At 32.7% G+C, this 18286-nt stretch overlaps 1 protein-coding gene across 1 annotated transcript in view; it reads right to left on the reverse strand.

Moving 5' to 3' along the window:
* Positions 1–18286, reverse strand: part of KLHL1 (kelch like family member 1) — a 183932-nt gene that overhangs the window by 164199 nt on the left and 1447 nt on the right. The window lies entirely within an intron of this gene.

Consider the following 18286-nt stretch of genomic DNA (forward strand, 5'->3'; position numbering starts at 1 on the left):
TGTGTGCTGGGTTTGTTGTTAATTATTTACCCAAGAAAAATGGGTATATAAAATATTTTATTTAAATTATTAATGATAATCACATCTACCTTGATCACAGAGGCATAAGAAAGATCTCATGTTTCTAAATGACTGAGTAATACATTTGAATGATAATAAAAATAGATTAAATTCAGCGTTGATAACTGCAGAATCAAGGAGACTGGGGAAGAATCACCACATATGGGAAACAATAGGCTCTAAATTGGCTAAAAAATGGCTATTACCACTTAGAAGATAACTCTGGATTCATTGTGGATAATTTTATTTTCTAAATAAATATATTATACCATTTGATACTCTTTCTCTATATGACTATCTGCTAGCAGCCACTTACTAAGTTAGATGTTGGAATCTTTGATTTGAGTTTTTGTCTTTAACTTCTCAAAAAGGTGATATGACAGTAATTTAATTTTAATCCTCTTTATTTTAGCATTGTCTTAATAAAGACCCTTCTTTTCTTAATATTTAAAGATACAGGCACAGTTGCATTATGAGAGATTTTCAGTATCTTTAAGGAAATAGAAAATTCATCCGTTTGTGTATGTGTCTACACGTAACCTAAAATAATGTATCACCACAGTCATATTATTTAAAATTAATATTTCTTACAATCACCTCTTGAATCACATACCATACATTTAAGACGATGCAGCACACACACCTTGGTGAGCATCTTATCCCTGCCAGTTATTGGTAATATGTCTAAAGTCCACACTTTCCAAATGTAAAATGAAGAGTTTTTATATAATTTGTTGAACTTTTATTAATTTTATATAATTTTATTGAATCAAACCTTTTCAAAGTCCCCATGGAAATTTGTATGCAATGAAATTAGAAACAAAACCTGATAAAAGAAAAACCAGTACACAGAAGATGCACCAGGTTCCAGAAATCTGGGAAACTTTTGCCTCCACAGAAAATGCACAACAGAGACTTTATGAATACTCTTAAAGAAGAAGACTATTCATTGTTGTCTGATTTACTTCTGGTTAAAAATTAGGAGGTTAGTTCCTGCAGAGGCTATACTCTAATTCCTCAGTACAGTACAGTACATACTGCAGCCATTACATGGACTTAATAGAAAAGACTGATTTGAGTAATTTGTCATGACCAGCAATTTTATTATGCTTGCAATTTACAAAGTAGTATTTTCACAGGGCTATGACAGCAATACAGCTCAATGCTGTGGAATGAGAAGAAAAAACAGGAGAAAAAAGGGTGAGAGGAAAGAAGGAAAGATAATTTGAGAAGCTGTTTCCTTTACTCTGAATAAAACTCCTTCATATTAATGCTTGTCACAACTTGTGTAGTCAGTGATAAGGTGACCCATATTTGACAGTGCTGTAAACTACAGAGCAACTGGGGCACGGAAAGGAAGCAAAAAAATGACAGCTCAAAACAAAATGTCCCTCATTTTCAGTCCTTGAAGCTATTTCTGAGTTGAGGATAGGAAACACAAAAAACATTTGACACCCATCAATCATACTAGTTAGCCAATAATTTATTAATATATTACTACCCTATATAGCTTTAAGCAACCTACTTGTCCCTGGAAGAATTTGGCATAAATGGACTACCCCATCCAGCTGCTATCAAATACTCTTGATCTCAAGCATGATTCTTTAAGTGGGTTTTCTTAAATTTTGTTGTTGTCATTCATTACTTTGGTTTCTAATTGTAGAGGAACTAACGAAGCAAGATGGTACAGCCAGTCAGAACTGAAAACTCAAATGTTACTGTTTAACTCCCACAATAAAATGGGGCTTTCAAACTTCAATCTGAAATACATACCAATAATTTACCTCTTATTTGTTTTTGTTTAAAATACTTTCTGGAGAATAAAGGTTTTGCCAATGTTTATTTCAAAATGTACTTTTCCCTGAGTGATGAAATTCTTAATTGACATCAGAAACATGCATACTAAAACCACAAAGGTTTGCAAACATTTCATATGCTTCCTTGCTTGGTATTACTTAAGTAACCTTTTCCAAAGGTTATAGCTAACCTTTTCTTGGAATTTTTTTCTCAAAAAAAAGAAGGTTGACATTGAAGCTAGTTCTTACAACATGAAATATTCACAATTACTTCAGTGCTTTTTTCTTTGTGCTAAAGAACCCCTTTCAAAACATTCTTATTCAGCATCTTCTGCTATCTATTAAAATTTTATATCAGAGTTAAAGTTTTATAAGGCTTAAGGTTATGAAATATTAAGACAAGAGTTGAGCTTGTGATAATTTCTGTTTAAAAGACAGCAACTGTATCTAACAGAAAGTAAAAAAATGCAGATTTTATTGTTCTGCTACTTTATGGGTATGCTTTTCTGATACTCCTTTCTTATGCTATATTTATTTTTGATCAATCCAAAACAGGAAAAAACAACAACAAAAAAAAAAAACCTTGAGATCCAATAAAATGAAATTGTTACAAACTTTCTCTCAAAACTTTCAATTAGTTTGTCTTGGCCAAAAAAAAAATTGCTCTCAAAATTTGATCAGGAACTACTGGTCACCACACATCAAAAGCATTTTAGTCAATACTAGTTGCAGAAATGTCAACAGCTAAGGGGCTCTGTAAGGTTGGGCCTCAACCTGAATACATTCTGTTTGAATTCAGAAATGGTCATCTAGTATCTCTCAATAGTATCTCTGTATGAAATTCTTACAGGTACTCTTTAGCACATTTAATAATAATTCAAATGGATGGTTCAGCAGGTGTTTCAGTAATGTTGAAAAGTTGGGGATTTTCTTACTTCTATATAGGTGAAAAATATGTGCCTTGGACTGAAAATAACACTTTCAATTGCTCGAGTAACTTAACTTCTGAAGTTTTCATTTTGCATTTGTTTTTCTAATTTGTAGAATTTTTGTTATTAAGTAGTTTATATAATTTTCTTTAGCAGCACTGTGCAATTATTGTCTTCTATCTGTTTTAGAACCTTCTGAGCTACGTTTTTATCCTAACATCTTCTTTTATAGAGTATTTGATGTAATTTGAAGTCCATCTATATATGAAAGACAGCAGCTAAAAATTATTCTTTATTTCTACCTTTAAAGGAATATTTATTCTCTTTTAATTCATTCTTTTTATCATTTTAGGTTAAGGTTATGAGGCTTGGGCTGCCTTCCCAGAAATTTAAGCTCATTAGAAGAGTAAAATTCAGATTCTGCCTTGAAGTCTATTATTCATTATTCTATTCATGGACAATCTTTATGGAAACACAGAACGGGTAGTACCGAAATCAAAGCACTTCTTAAGTACAATCCAATCCAAGCTACTGTAGACATCTGATATATGTCAGCTGAACCATGGCTTAAAGCATGTATTTTTCTCCATTTACTCCAGAATATAGAAAGATACACCAAAAAGGGTAATCTAAATGTAAATGGCTAAAATGCATTGAGATACTCTACCTCAATAATGATCTCACTCAAGAACTGTGATCCTGATTCTCTCCCATCACACAGAAAGGACTCATCTTGTGTAGTATATGCACATCTTCTTTTTTCAGACAAGCTATATTCAAATACTAAGTACATTATGTTGACTAGATGGATACTGAACTAGGTGCTTTTCTTTTAGATGAGTAAAATTAAATTGAAGAAACTAATGTATCACTTGAAAAACAGGCTGAAAAAGGATCATCAAAGCTTACTGTCTGCAGTTTTAGCAAAGAAAATCTGGAAAAGTTGTTAAATTGTTTTTGGCCAGGTAATCCAAAACACAAAAGTAATAGTAAGAAAAGCTACGGTGGTCAGAGGAGGTTTACTAAAAATCTAGTTCCTCTGGTTTGTATGCCATTTCTCCTAAATTTGTCCTACCTAAGTAATGTTGTTTTAATCTCAGAAATTAGTTTCTAATACAATGTGGAGATTTAAAATGAAATGCCATTTGAAAAGGTCATAAAGCAAGGACAATACACAGCATGTGACAAAAGGTTTAGCAGAAGAATAATATTGAGCTTTTTTGTCCTTATTATGATTTTAACAAAAAATATTATTTCCTATCTATAAAATTGCTATGGCTCATTTCCTTTTGACACTACAGCTCACTGAGTAGTTATTAGCAGTAATGGAAAATAAGACTGAAATATTATGCTGATAGTAAATTATAAATTTTAATACAAGACTAATTTGGCATATTTCTTCAAAAGGCATGGAACACTGTGAAGTTCATCCATCTAAAACTTATTACTGTTATTGAAATCTTTATCTGTTCTCAATCATATAGCAAGTCTATATAAACATAGGAGACTCTAAAACTTGAAAGATTACTTGAGTGAGATAATTATTCACAGGGAAGAATTTATGTGCTCAGAAAAACTGCACAATTTAAAAACATTAATGTGGTGGCCAAATCCCCCCAAATAGAATCTGTGATCTGAGAATTAATAATAAAATATATTTTCCTTCTTCTTCCATTAAATTTGAAATCATCTCTTGAACAATTTGATGGGATTTTAAGATAAATAATTTTCTATTATTCTAACAATGCAATCAGAACCTTGATGATTTCATAAACCAGAATGCAAAAATTACGAAATATAAAGTCCTTATCAGCTCAATCCAACATATAATTTTAATAACTTAGTACTCGTTCTTGTCATACTCTGTAGGATTTTTAACTACCTAATTATGATCTGTGAAAAAAAGCTTTTTTGTTTTGGTTTGGTTTTTTTAAATGAGACTGGGATTTTTTTCATATGACATATAGGAAGTTTCAATAATTCTGAAAATCTTAATTACTAATTTTAATCAATAAATGGCAGCAGTGGAATAACTCCTTCCCACTATTTTTTAATAAAACAATATTTTATCACAAAAATATTTTCATGGAAAATTCATATTCATCCCTGCTTTGTATACAGAAAATAAAGATCGAACTTTTTTTACTGACCCTTCCATTCACAGTGAACTAAATTAGAATAGAATGATCAAATTGTACACACAAGGATTATTTGTTCCTACTTTCAACACATTTTGGTTCCCATTAATTTTCAAATAAGCCTAAAGAAATTTGCTACATTGACTAATTTATTGTAATCATTTGCCAGGTGGAGTCATCAGGCATTCTTATATGAATTAGCATGAGATAAAGGAAATCAGGGACTGGAAGACAAAGGTTATGGCAAAAATACACATAACCTTACAAGATTTTCTGAAATACTGCACAGTGAAGACAAAGCAACAAAGCATGCTAATGAATATGTCATTAGGAATATCCGGTATAGATAATTTATCCTTAAATTAAATCAGCTTTAGATTGAGTTTTGATATTCTTTAAACTGTCTACTGTACATGACATAAAGTTTGGGTTTGTTTGGTGCATTTTTTTAGACATTTTTCGACAAAGCTCTGTCCCTGAAAAGAAAAACCTTTACAAAATGGAAAGGGAGTAATTACAACTGCTGCTTAGCCAATATTTCTATCTGTGTTTTCTCCAGGAAATTTTGGACTACATAATGAAAAATATAATAAACAAACAAACAAAAAAAAAACAAAACCAAAACCAAAACAAACAAACAAACAAACAAAAAAAAAAACAAAAAAAAAAAAACAAAAAAAAAAATCAGCAAGGAAAGTGAGACCTATCTACTTATTATTTCAATATGCTCAAACATACAGAGATACAGATTTCATTACCGTGTTGTTTTGACAGAGAGTCAAAACATGGCATTTGCAAAGAGATGCAGCAATAATTCCAGAAATTATAATTTTTCTGGTTTGTCTTAATATATCTAGATATCTAATATCTATATTCTGTCTACCACAGAAACATACAACTGTACATATGTTGAAATATGTAGACGCCTCACTGTTTAAGATAAATTTTTCAAATAGACATATTGACATTTTTCTGCTCAATTTAGGCCATAATCATACTCTCTTGAAAACTTTTAGCAGACAATGCATACACTAGAGAGAGAATCTATCATCTGCTTGTAGCAGAATGCACAAACCATCTGTTGGATTGGGTTGTTTTTTCCAACTTCTATTTTCATATGCTAACATAAAAAGTCAAGCCAAGCAAAGATCCTGAATTATATTGAGCTCTTCCTACAGTACAATAATCAGGAGTGGCTTTGTTTAGACTACACAAAAAGGGAAGAGAGAAAAACAAGGCCCCGAAGAGAAATGTTATTTGACTTCACCTTGCAATATAACAAATGCCTAGACACACTTCTGTTGTAAAAGAAGACTTAAATTGCAGGGAGAAAAAAGCAAAATGGGCACTTTCCAAATTTCATTTGAGATTAATTAATCTCAAAAATTTTTAGGCTTTTGTATCGTTTTCTTTTTTCACGGACCTTTTCAAAATGTTCTTGTGTCATGCACAAAGAAATCAATTTCAACAACAGACCAAAGATTTAAGAAATATCTGTATAATTTCTTAATCACCAAAATTTGGAAAGAAACCTTCCAATTAATTTGTCCTTCTGAAGTAAGCCTCTTAAATTACACTTCATAAGATAGCTCACATTCCTTCCTTTCTTAATTACTCACTGCCTCTTTTTTGTTACATTTCCAGTCACCACTACAAAGGAAACAGGACACTTTTGACAGAAATCTCCTTGATTAGACAACTATGTTTCATTCTATGCCTTACTCTTAATGATGTGTAATTTTTTACTATGAGAGGATTAAGAGTCTTACACGTAAAAAGATCTTATTTCAATTCTCAGTTTTAGTAATGTTTGAAGCCTGTCATGAAAACCGGAAAAGAAATCTGCCTGTCAACTTCCACGGTGGTGAGAGAGATGGCACTAGCCATTACTTAGTGCTGTTAGGAAACCATACAAAATTGCTTTTAAGTTTTCATTTTGCATCTAATTCACTATCTGGAAGCAATAAGCTCATTATATTTTCCACAATATTTTTAAGATAAAGTAATGAGAAATTGTAGGTGTAGAAGAAGAGATTACAAGTGACCTCACTCCTGATAAGTCACAGTTGTACTAATTACCAAAGAAGAGGAACAGCCTTGCCCTTAATGGGTCATAGCTGTGACTAATAAAGATAGGTGTGATAAAACGGGTGGGTTGGCTGGTCAGGGGCATCCTTGAGGAAGAGAACATGGATGTAGAGGAGCTCTGAGGAAGGAGGAATAATCCAGAGAGACACAAAGAGGAACAAAACAAGGAAGAGAATAGCTGCAGTAGAAGATCTGCTGTGAGGTCAGTCTGGGTCTGGTGGAGTGGGAGCCTGCAGTCACAGCTGAGCTGGGTGAAAGCTGTGATCACTCTGCAAACCAATACTTGCAGTCACAGTCCAGCAGGAAATAGCCAGCAGTCAGTCTGCAGTTGGACACTGCAATAGGAGCTTGTTGTAGTCATTCAGGATGGCAAAGCTCTAAAGAAGAATAAACTGGGGCGTTTTTCATGTTGGTAAATGACAGTCTGTGTCTTGGCTCATCTCTACCCCTAACAAGAGGTCTGCTGCAACAAGAAAACATAGAGTGGGATAATTGGAGGGCATAACAATAAAACATGTGCACAAAAAGGAATCCACTAAATTTCACATGATTAAAGAATTAGGTTGATGAACTAAATACATAAGCTTTTGCTATATACTTAAACTTTTTTTTATGAGTACTGTGGATAAATTCATTTTACTATAGCATTTACTTGACAGAGATTTAAGATCTTGCTTTTAAGGACTCAGACTCAAAATAGCTAGCTTCAGTTTATAAGTTTCCCCATGCAATTAAGTTATTTTTGTTTCAGTGTTCTGTCTTAAAAACAAACAAACAAAAAAATCCCAGAAAACAAATAAATAAAACAACACTCCAAAAATAACAGTACTGGCATTCACTTTCAATTAGTAGCATTTCTTTAAACACAAAGCCTTTTAAGGTGTGAGCTTGTGCGTTATGTTAAATGTCTAAATGAGGGCGACTGATTTTTGGTTATGCATAGCCATGAGATTTGGGACACCATGATACCAATAGTAGAGCAAATCAGATCAAGTCTTAAAATTTAAAGAGAGGATGTACTTAAAGTCTAAAAGATATTCAATGACTGTTGTAAAAACGTAATAATAAAAAACTTAGTCCTCATATAAAAGGTTAGATTTTTTTTTTAATCTTTTTCAGCATCTGCAGGTGACCTTTTCATAAAAAGATACTGACAGTTTGAGAGAAGTTATTGAATGTGCTTCTTCAAGGCAAAAAGACTGTCATGTCTAAACATGTCATGATTGATGGGAGTTTGTCTAGTTTATGTTCTTATCATCTCAGATATTAAAGAGTCCACACCATTACCAGGACATCTGTTTGGTATTTTAAAAATACAGTAACATTTCTTTCCTGTGATAATCTTTTCTTGGGATGACATATTTCCTGAAGTGCTAATAACTTGTTTTACCTGGAATTTCTTCAAACAACCCATGCGTTTCTTGATTGTTCTGGATGATACAGTAGAACTGAGGCTCTACCCAAATAGATCAGAGATTAAGAATTTTTTTGTGAGCTGTATGCCTGTTCATTTACTCCTATGATTAATTACAGTGGCATTATGGACTACTTGATTCATATTTTACTTGCTTTGTACTAAGCAGAACACTTACTTCTGCAGAATGCTACCTAGACTTTTGATCCTACTTCACATCTCTGCTGATTATTGTTGTGACAGAATAACAAGTTGCACTATTCCATATTCATTTTTCCAGAGGTCTTTTACTTTTTTCAAGATTGTATATTTTAATTCTCTCCTATAAACATATGAGTGAATCATTTAAAATTGATTATTTTTAAAAAGCTTATGTTTTACTTCATTATTTAGTCCTTATTGACTAAAATGAAAAGGTGCAAAACAAACACATGAAGAATTCCTACTGATACAACTACTGTTCTTAATTTTGTATGGCCAGGCTTTCCTCTTCAATCCCTTTTACAGCAATTTTCATAAATTCCATTTACGTCTCTGATGAACAGCGTACAGAAGCATTCACTTTCATCTAAATTTGTCCTCTCAAAGACTATTACTTTTCAAACAAAAGTCATTAATCTTTTAAATTAAAATACCAGAGTCAAGATACACAAAAACTTAATTCAGGAGGATTAATTATCATCAAATATGTCGGTGAAGGCATTGTTGATTAACAAACAATTATTAATTGAAGCTTTTGCTATTAAAAAACCAACTTCTGAGATGTGACAGTAGTTTAAAGTCCTTTTGCCTATTAATAGAAGACTAAAAACAGTTTAAAGAACTGTTCCTACTAACTGAAAATATTGAGTAGTTTATTCTGTATTGTTTACTTTCTCTCTTCCCATTTTTCTCCTCGTGTCCCTATATTTTATCTTCCATTTACTTTGGAGCTGCTCTTACTATTGCTACCTTGAAGGGGTATTCTTGTTATCAACTTCTGATAATTGATATAAAAAGTGGTTATATTTGTGGATAAGTTAATAGCAAAAATTATGATGAAAGTACTCAATAAATAAATAGAACATAAATAGAGCCACGAGGCGCTACACACAGAAGGTTTGCACTTAGCATAATGATTAGCACTATAAAACTCTATAATAGAAATTTTTACAAATTTAATCTTTTGGACATTCATAAACTATTATCATTTGACTGCATGAATAGAAATATAGCAATGCACACGGAAACTAGTAGTGGATGGAGGTATACTTGTTGTATTGCACTGTTTGTTTCATAAGTTGCACCGCTCATGGCTTTATACTGCACTGAGGAAATGGTTTGCCCTGTATCCCCCCCCAGAGCTTGTGAAGTTGGTTCAGCCCTCCCTAGCCCCTCCCCCCCGGCGGTGTCCCATTGGTTGCCGGGCTGCTCCTCCCCGCCCCTCGCCCTCCGTTCCGCCATCTTCCCTCATGCTCGCTCTCTTCCTCCTTTCGCCGTATGTGCGACAGGATAAACTGTGGATCACTTTCCCACGGGACAAAAGAGCCTTCTTTGGTTTTTGCCTTTGTCTTTGAGGATTTCCCACCCGTCTCTGGTCCAGAGCTAGCCGGAGGACCAGAGAGAAAAAAGGGATTTACCTCATATACTAATATTACATATTCCGATTTATAGGTAGAGAAATAACAAGGAATATAAGAAAAAAACAGTGAACGAGATTGGCCTGAAGGCTTGGACTGGTGATGCACCTGAATGGTCTGGAACATGAAAAGAAGTTGCATCTCTCTAGGCAATCAGAAGTCCATCTAAGAACTGCAAGTTGAATATTTGAAGTGCCATATATTCCTACAAATACAGATGCAGTTGTTTTTATCATGTTTTCTCCTTACTTGCTGAAAATACAACTTCTGTGCTCTGAAATAACCTATTCCTATTCCCAATTAGAATATAAAATAATCTGGGAAACTACAGTTTCAATAAAATCACACGGTGCAACAGAATTTGGCATGAGATATACATCTTGTACTATTTTCTCCTTACGTAGTTCAACACTCTATTTTTAGGTATGGATCATTCACACCATTGAAGAATCTCTAGAAAGAATTAGGAAGCCAAATAGGATTCAGTGCTAGGACTATATTTGGCAAAGATGTTGCCTGTGATTATACCCATTCAGATTCAATGATCTTTTGTGTTTGGTTTTTTTTTTGTTTGGTTTTGTTTTTTTGGTTTTTTAATTTTTTTTTTGTTGTTGTTCATGAGTTTTTCAAAAAGCAAACCTACATAGCAACAAAAATATACCAAGGTCAAAACAATGCTGCTTTTCCCATATGGTTAGAGTGGGAGGAAGGATGAAAACAGATGACAGGAAAATACAAATGTTACAAAAGGTTGAATATTTTAATGTTGATGAAACCTAGTCCAACAGTTAAAAAAAGAATGAACTGCAGCTATGGTCCATGAATTGCACTCAGCTACTTATTAAAGAAAAAAAAAAATCGTTGTCTTATTAAATACAGAAAATCAATCTTCTGTGAAAAAGATTGCTTTAGATTCAAGAAATAATTTTTAAGTTTTCAAAAATAAATTTCCATCTCTCAAATCCATTGAGATAATGGCAAACACTAAAATACACTAAAAAAACCTCTGATTTTCAATTGTACATAATCTTACATGTTTTATTTTTAATATTCCATTTTAATATAAGATGAAGTCCAAACTTTGGAATACATACCACATTGAACCAAGTCTTAATTTTCTGTGTATTTCTGTTGGCTTATTTCTGAGAATTAAATACTCATCATTTATTTTCTGTTTTATCTCATTAATTAAAGTAAATATTTTTCATGAGTCTAGTAGAACAGATGAAATTCCACATAAAGTAACGAGATGGGAATCAAGAGATAAGATGTGCCTGAGTAAGGGGAAAAAATGGATTTGGGATCCCAATTGATAGGAAGGGCCTATGTAACAGCCAAAATGTGGCTGGGAGATAGGCACTAAAGGACTGAAGAGTGAAGAAATGTGAGATATGATTAGAAATGTGGTTTGGAAAACTAGGCTACTCATGACAATCACCTCTGATGCCTGGAATATATATCATTATGACTACCAAACTGTAACACTGGCCTAACCTAATAGTAATCCTTGGCATAGCCAGTGCAAATATTGAAGACTTCAGCTGGAAATAGAAAATATGGGAATGACAATGTGACATAACTTGAATTGTATTGAAACTTCCAGCTAAATTTAAATGTAAATTTTGGAGACACTTATTTTCTTTTATTTTGCAGAAAAACGTTTTCACTTAAAAGACTATTTTTAAAGTGTAAATGATGGTAATGTTTTAACCTGATATTACAGTTTAAAGTCACAGTTCCAAACATTTTGAAATAAAAGATTTAAAATACCAATGGAAAAACATCTAAACAAAATTATAACCTTTACTAATACTCTTACCAAAAAGTCATAATATTTTAGTATTTTGAATCTATGTTTGTCTTAAATTATTGGTAGGTTATGACTTTTTGAAATAAAAATCAGACATTTTAGATATTGCTGAAATTAAATTTTTGGTAAGATTAAGGCTTGGGGATTTGGGGATTTTTTTTATTTTTTTTTTCAGTATTCCTAGGGATGATTACATGGTTACTTGTCTTTCTTGAGGAAGTTGCAGCAGTTCTCAACTTTTTAGAGTATAAATTTCCTTTCTGTAACTTTTAATAACATCTAGTTCTTCCCTAGTGCAAATAGCTTTCTTTAGGTCATCAATTCTGTATTCTAAAAAATTTTTCTAACAATACCAGGAAATTCGTATGCTAGGAAATTCTGCCAAAACATCATATCATAACATTTAGGGAGCAGTTTTCACCTAAAAAATGCAAGCTTGAGATAGAAAAAGAAAGCAAACTCTTAAACTGCTTCCAACATGGTATAAGAAAAAAAAAAAATGCTACTACCATAAGCAGTAGCTGCTGGAAGGCAATCATCATGTGTTAAGAGTATATTTATCTATATGTATCAGCAGTATTCTTATGAATTTAAGACTCCAACAATATGCTCTAATTTTTGCCGTGTACAATATTTAAGTGAACTTCACTGCTCACAAAAATATTATAAAGGAATCAACTCTAATTTATTCATTAAAAACTATATAAGTTATATACATTATTGCACTTTTAATATATGTAGATGTTACGATGTTTATATTGAGAGAAATTGCAGATGATACATACTTATGCATATATAGACTTATATAGGTTCCTACTATTATTATTCCAGAAATGCTTTTATCGGGGAAAAAATATAGTCAAGCTAACAGTGTTTTTGCAGACTTATCTATGAAGTTTCACCATCAACTGGATTTTCAGGATGGCTATTCTCTGTTCTTGCTTTTACTTTGACTATGAAAAGGTTGAAAAGAATTTCCCTTTTGCAATGTTCTTTGATGTTACCCTTAAGAGGTCCATAGTTTTAGAGGTATTTCCCTGATTCAGTCACTCACTGTGCAACTGATATTTTCACTGTCACATCTTTTCTTAGTGTTGTATTTTAAAAATATTTCTGCAAAACAGCACAAGTTAGTGCAGAGGAAAAAAAAGAATGGTTGGTTTTGTCAATGTTGAAAAGTACATGGGTAACAACTACCAAAAAACTGGTCAAGTCCTTTGCTTCCTAGTGTGTTTAACGGGCTCATGTTTTCTAGCAGCATCCATACTTTGAGATGAGTGATATGCTTTTTACTAACACTGTGAAAATATAATAGATTAAATTAATTCTATCCTTTTATTCTGTCTTTTTAGAACAGTTTGAATTTGCCATGAAGACTTCAAATTATGTTATTTTTATCAAATTTAATTGAACATTAAACATTTAAATTGAACATTTCAACCTGAACTAGCCACCTTAGACTACTGTTACATTTAATGATGAGAAATAGGGACATCTGAAAGATAATTCACCTTATTCAGAAATGTGCATCTAAGATAAAGATGAGATGAGAGAAGATAAATCCCCATCACAGTCTGAACGAGTTTCTCAAACTAAAGTGTCTTGCTGACCCATTAAACACAGCAAATACTACCATCAACTTGGCAGCCGGTGATGAAACAAACCAGAGAACAAAGTAAAATGGGGAGCTGAGGTAAAAATATAGGAATGGGAATTCTATTAGGATTTTATTAACAAATGACAAAGGAGATAAGAGAAGGATTAAATGTTACTGAAATTCAAAGTTTATTAAATAGTTAGAGAGAAACAGAAAAGAGGTCCAAGAAGCTGCTAATGAACTTCAGGAAATCTGAGTATTTTTGGAAGTATCTAGGACAAGATACAGGCAAGACTGGACACAAAGTAACCTGGTAAGTAAACCAATGAGGCAAATGGTTAGAGAAGTTGGTAAAACCAAGTAATGAATTCTGGGTAAAAAACCTAGGATTAGCAGAAGGAAGTTGGGAATCCTTAGAGACTGTGGAAGGAAGGGAAAATGTGAGAATAAGGTCCAGGAGAACGCATATTCAACACAAAAAAAAAAAAAAAAGTAAAGAGGATGTAACAAAGGACAGTAAGTTTGGGACCACCAAGAAGAAAGTTATATGATGTTATATATAAGTTATATATATATATAAAGTTATATATGCTTGTCACTAGAATCCCAAATGCAGCAGAAGACTAAAGACTTGCCATATCTTCAGCTGTTGAATTCCTCAATCTTTCTGCAGAGAAAATGCACAAGCACGATTGTAATTACTTACATAAAAATTAAGAACTTTCTTTTGATGTCGGTTATCTTATCAGTTCAAGTAGCAATGGGATACACAGCGGATCCTCAAGTTTCAGGTCTACATTCAAGTTATGGACAAAAGAAATGATAGCACATGAAGTGACTTGGGTGTTCTTCTGCTTCTTTTGTTAAAAAACATATCAAAACAAATAGCCAAGCTTTAGAAATGCTGTTCTACAAGTACCAAAGCCAGTTTTTAAAGTTAGGAAATTCTAGACCTAGATTCTCCTTGTAACTTATCTAATTCCATACACATATATATACAGTCTTCAGCTATGTGATCTTGCACTATTTTTATAATCTGATTCTTCTGCATCCCATGCACAAAGCCTAGATCCTCTGAGAATGAATAAGAGCTTTGGAGGAGAAAGGTCTGTGGCCTGTGTTTTGTAGGAACCCTGACTCTTTTGTTGTGAAAGTTAAAAGCATAAATATAATAGCATATAAGTTATATAACCATTTTTAGAAGTTTCCTAATCAAGTTGAAAAACTGGCTTATGACAAAAACAAATGGATTCTTCTCTTCTGATTCCATAATCTAGAAATGCAGAATTGTGTGATCTATGTTCTACCCCGAGCATTAAATTAACTTCTTAACAAAGCAGTCTATATGAGATAGTATATAAACATAAGCAGCTATTAATTTGACTTCTTCAGTATCTAATTTTAGGATCTGGTTATCACAGCAGAAGCTATGGTTCAAATGTGGCTAGCACCTCAAAAAGGACACAGTCATGATCAGTTGTGAAAATACTTGAAGTTGTGAAAGCTCACAGGGCAGGAAGGTATCTTGATTCTTCTTGTAAGTTGAAGTACCAGGATGAGAGCTGTAAACAGGAAATTCCATTTACTTAGAAACCAGAGACCAGAATCCTGTCATGAGACTAGATACCCTTACAACAATACATGGAATAGTCAAGTAGCAAATCTTTATGACAATTTTATCTGCATTTTCTAAAATGGTCAAAATATTTTCTCATTAAATTAGAAAGCTGCATTGAGAATGTTGCTCATCCTGACAGGTTTCAAATTCGTAACTTTCTACAACAGCATGCCAACCACAGGTTGTAGTCTTCTAGGAAAAAAGGAAGACTTGGAAGTGGGAGAGACTAATGGGCTAAAGCATCAAAATGCAGAATTTGTGGGCTCAGAACAGAAAAGTATAAAAGAAATGCTTATATAAAAGCTTTGATCATGTAGTTTAACCATGCACATTTTTATGTTCCTGATTCTACATTGATCGTAATGATTTATTTTAAATAAATGGTTTTGGCCACAGAGACTTCCAAACTGAATTTCTCAGTTAATGTTTGAATTAGAAAATCATTCTCTCACTTTATTAACCTTTTGGATTCCCATTAATACTGAATTTTTTACTTCCCATTGACAAACTCGACAGAAACACAGTAAAATGTCTTCCTCATTGCTTTTCTAGGGACTCAACATTTGAGCATGAAACTGTTGTGTGAGGAAGGCACTCAGTCCTTTTGCTTCTTGCTTTACAGTATACTATTAGACAGTACCTAATGGTGGGAGGATTTGCCATCTTCTTTCAGAAACTGTATTTTCAAATTCTTGTATGTTTTATGAAAGACTTCTGCATTGTTAGTGCTTGCTATACATGATTTAGGCATAAATGGCATATCCTTCTTGGAACTGTCTTTTAAACAAAATGTTAATTGCATCCTGTGTTCTCCACTCCTCTTGCACATAACCAGAGGAGTCTGGAACTGTTTTGCAGATGGACTCATCATTTATGGGTGCAACTGAGAAGAGAGAAAGTAGTGGGAGAAGAGTGCTATATGTGCTGAAACCAATCAATTTAATGTTTTGGGTTTGGTTTTTTGTTTTTTTTTTAAATCTTTTTCTGGTTCACCCCTCCACTGTAAAATAGGGCTGTTGTAAAAATAAACCTGTTACTAGTTTGTGAGGCACATACTGGGTGTAGTGGTGAACACTGCCAAAGGCTCATGAAGAATTACATCTTCATAGAATTTGAACAGTGTAAGGCAAGCAAAACATGCTACCACCCACTCAGGAAGGATGGGTTAAAACACTAACTCTGCCTATTAAGTCAATCCCATTCATGACCTGAAAAGAGCCATCATGATCATGTCAAATCTCCATTATAACCTTTGAGGCCCTGATGGATGTATCACAAATCTTTGCACTGGTATTTTCCAAGCATTTTGTGGCTGATTTGTAAATTTTTATTATAAATTCATATTACAGATTTTTTTCCTAACAGTTTTGTCTTAGGAAATGAAGATTTTAAAAAAAATCTTTAAATATCTACTGCATCTATTGACAATTTTGTCATGCCAGCTGTAAATTAATCTGATAAGCATGTTTCCAAGCAATTTCAAGCAATCAGACAGTGTTCTAACATGGTCTAATTGTTAACCATAGAACATTTTTTTTTTCTTTTTAAAGATACAATATGGAAAATAGAACAATTAGTTAAATACATCATAACATGCCCCATCCAACCTTCAGTCTTCTAAATGCCAGTAGACCTATCCAAATAACCTTACTTATGCATAGATGTACAGTACAATTGACATGACAGGATGTTCTTCAGAAACATGCAAAAAACCCAAATTAGTAAAGTAGAATGTATTTATTATTACAGAACCATAATCTCTCATTAAATAAATCCCACAATATCTAACAGAACGTTAAAATTAAAACCAAGAATTCAAGTTCCTACAGCTTAATGTTTAGCTTAGACATAGAAACAGTAATTAAAACTCTACTGAAAAACAAACCCAGCTGAGCTGAAAAAAGATGCCTGTATGAAATTCATGTACCAGGCTGAGGAGACCAACTGAGAAAAAAAAAAAAATAAACAAACAAACCCCAAACAAGAATCCAACCGAAACTCTTTTGGAGATACAAGGATACGCTAAAAATAAAAAACAAAAATAAATTTCACTTGTACTTGTATGTCAATAGTAGAAAAAAACATTTATAAAAAGCCTTATGTCTACAGAATGAGTGAAACATAACTTTACAGGGCATTATAAGATTGTCAGATCATAGAACTTCCAAGTGCAGACCTGCCAATTTTGCAGCACTTGACAACCTCTTGACATAACATACAAAGCTTGTAGAGATAAATGAAAGGTTCTTTGATGAGAAACAGAAAGTCAAGTCTTAGGCTCTAAAACTATTTAAAACATTTTCATACCTCAAAAGGTGGCATTTTCATTAATAATAAAATCACATTTCCTGGCACAGTTATTTTAAATCTGAACAAATCTGAGCATATTTCTTCAACAGGACTGAGCTACTGATGCCTAGATGTGTTGTTTCAGTAGCAATGAATGAAGACCATGGAATAAATGGATTATGAAAATCAAGAGCAGTAATCAGATACATAATGTCACAGAGTACATACATTCTATCAAGTCAACTTTTATGTACAAATCTTGTGGTGCCATTAAAATTCAGTTTCTGTTAGTCTGCAGATCTCTACAGAATCTCAGATCAGTGACACACTTAAATGAAAAGTCTATAGAATGAGACTATATTTGTAATAGCTTTTAATGTCTCCCATTCCCTCTTCAAAAACCTTAAAGATATAATTTTAGGATTTGTGTTTTACGTGTTTTTTGTAGTGTATCTGATAAGAATTTGAACTGAATCCTAAGATAAGCACCTTCTTGTTGCTCAGAACAACTTCCAATACTCATAAAAACTTCAGTATTGCTTGTGCTTTAAAAATATACCCTAAGTCACTTAGCAGCTATTCCACGTGTTTAAATTACGTAGCTCCTATGAAATCAACTATGCTAACTGCCAAAACAATAAGAGATTCAAGGAGAGAATATATACTTTAGAGCTCTCTGACAAGGTATAACATACTCAGTTACACACACATATGTTTATCTACAGCTGTACTAATCCAAACATGCACACAGTGTTATCCCTTCATGTAATAAAATATTTAATACTAAATATTTTACTTTCAATATGAAAAAAATTCAAATAATTTCTTTCATTTCTTTTCATGCTTAGAAACAGAAAAGTACATTTCCCTCCAAAGGAAAAAAAAAAAAAAAAAAAACAAAAAACAAAGAAAGGAAAAAAAAAGACAA

This window comes from Sturnus vulgaris, chromosome 2 (assembly GCF_052056855.1).
Source record: "Sturnus vulgaris isolate bStuVul1 chromosome 2, bStuVul1.hap1, whole genome shotgun sequence".
In the NCBI taxonomy this organism is placed as follows: Eukaryota; Metazoa; Chordata; class Aves; order Passeriformes; family Sturnidae; genus Sturnus; species Sturnus vulgaris.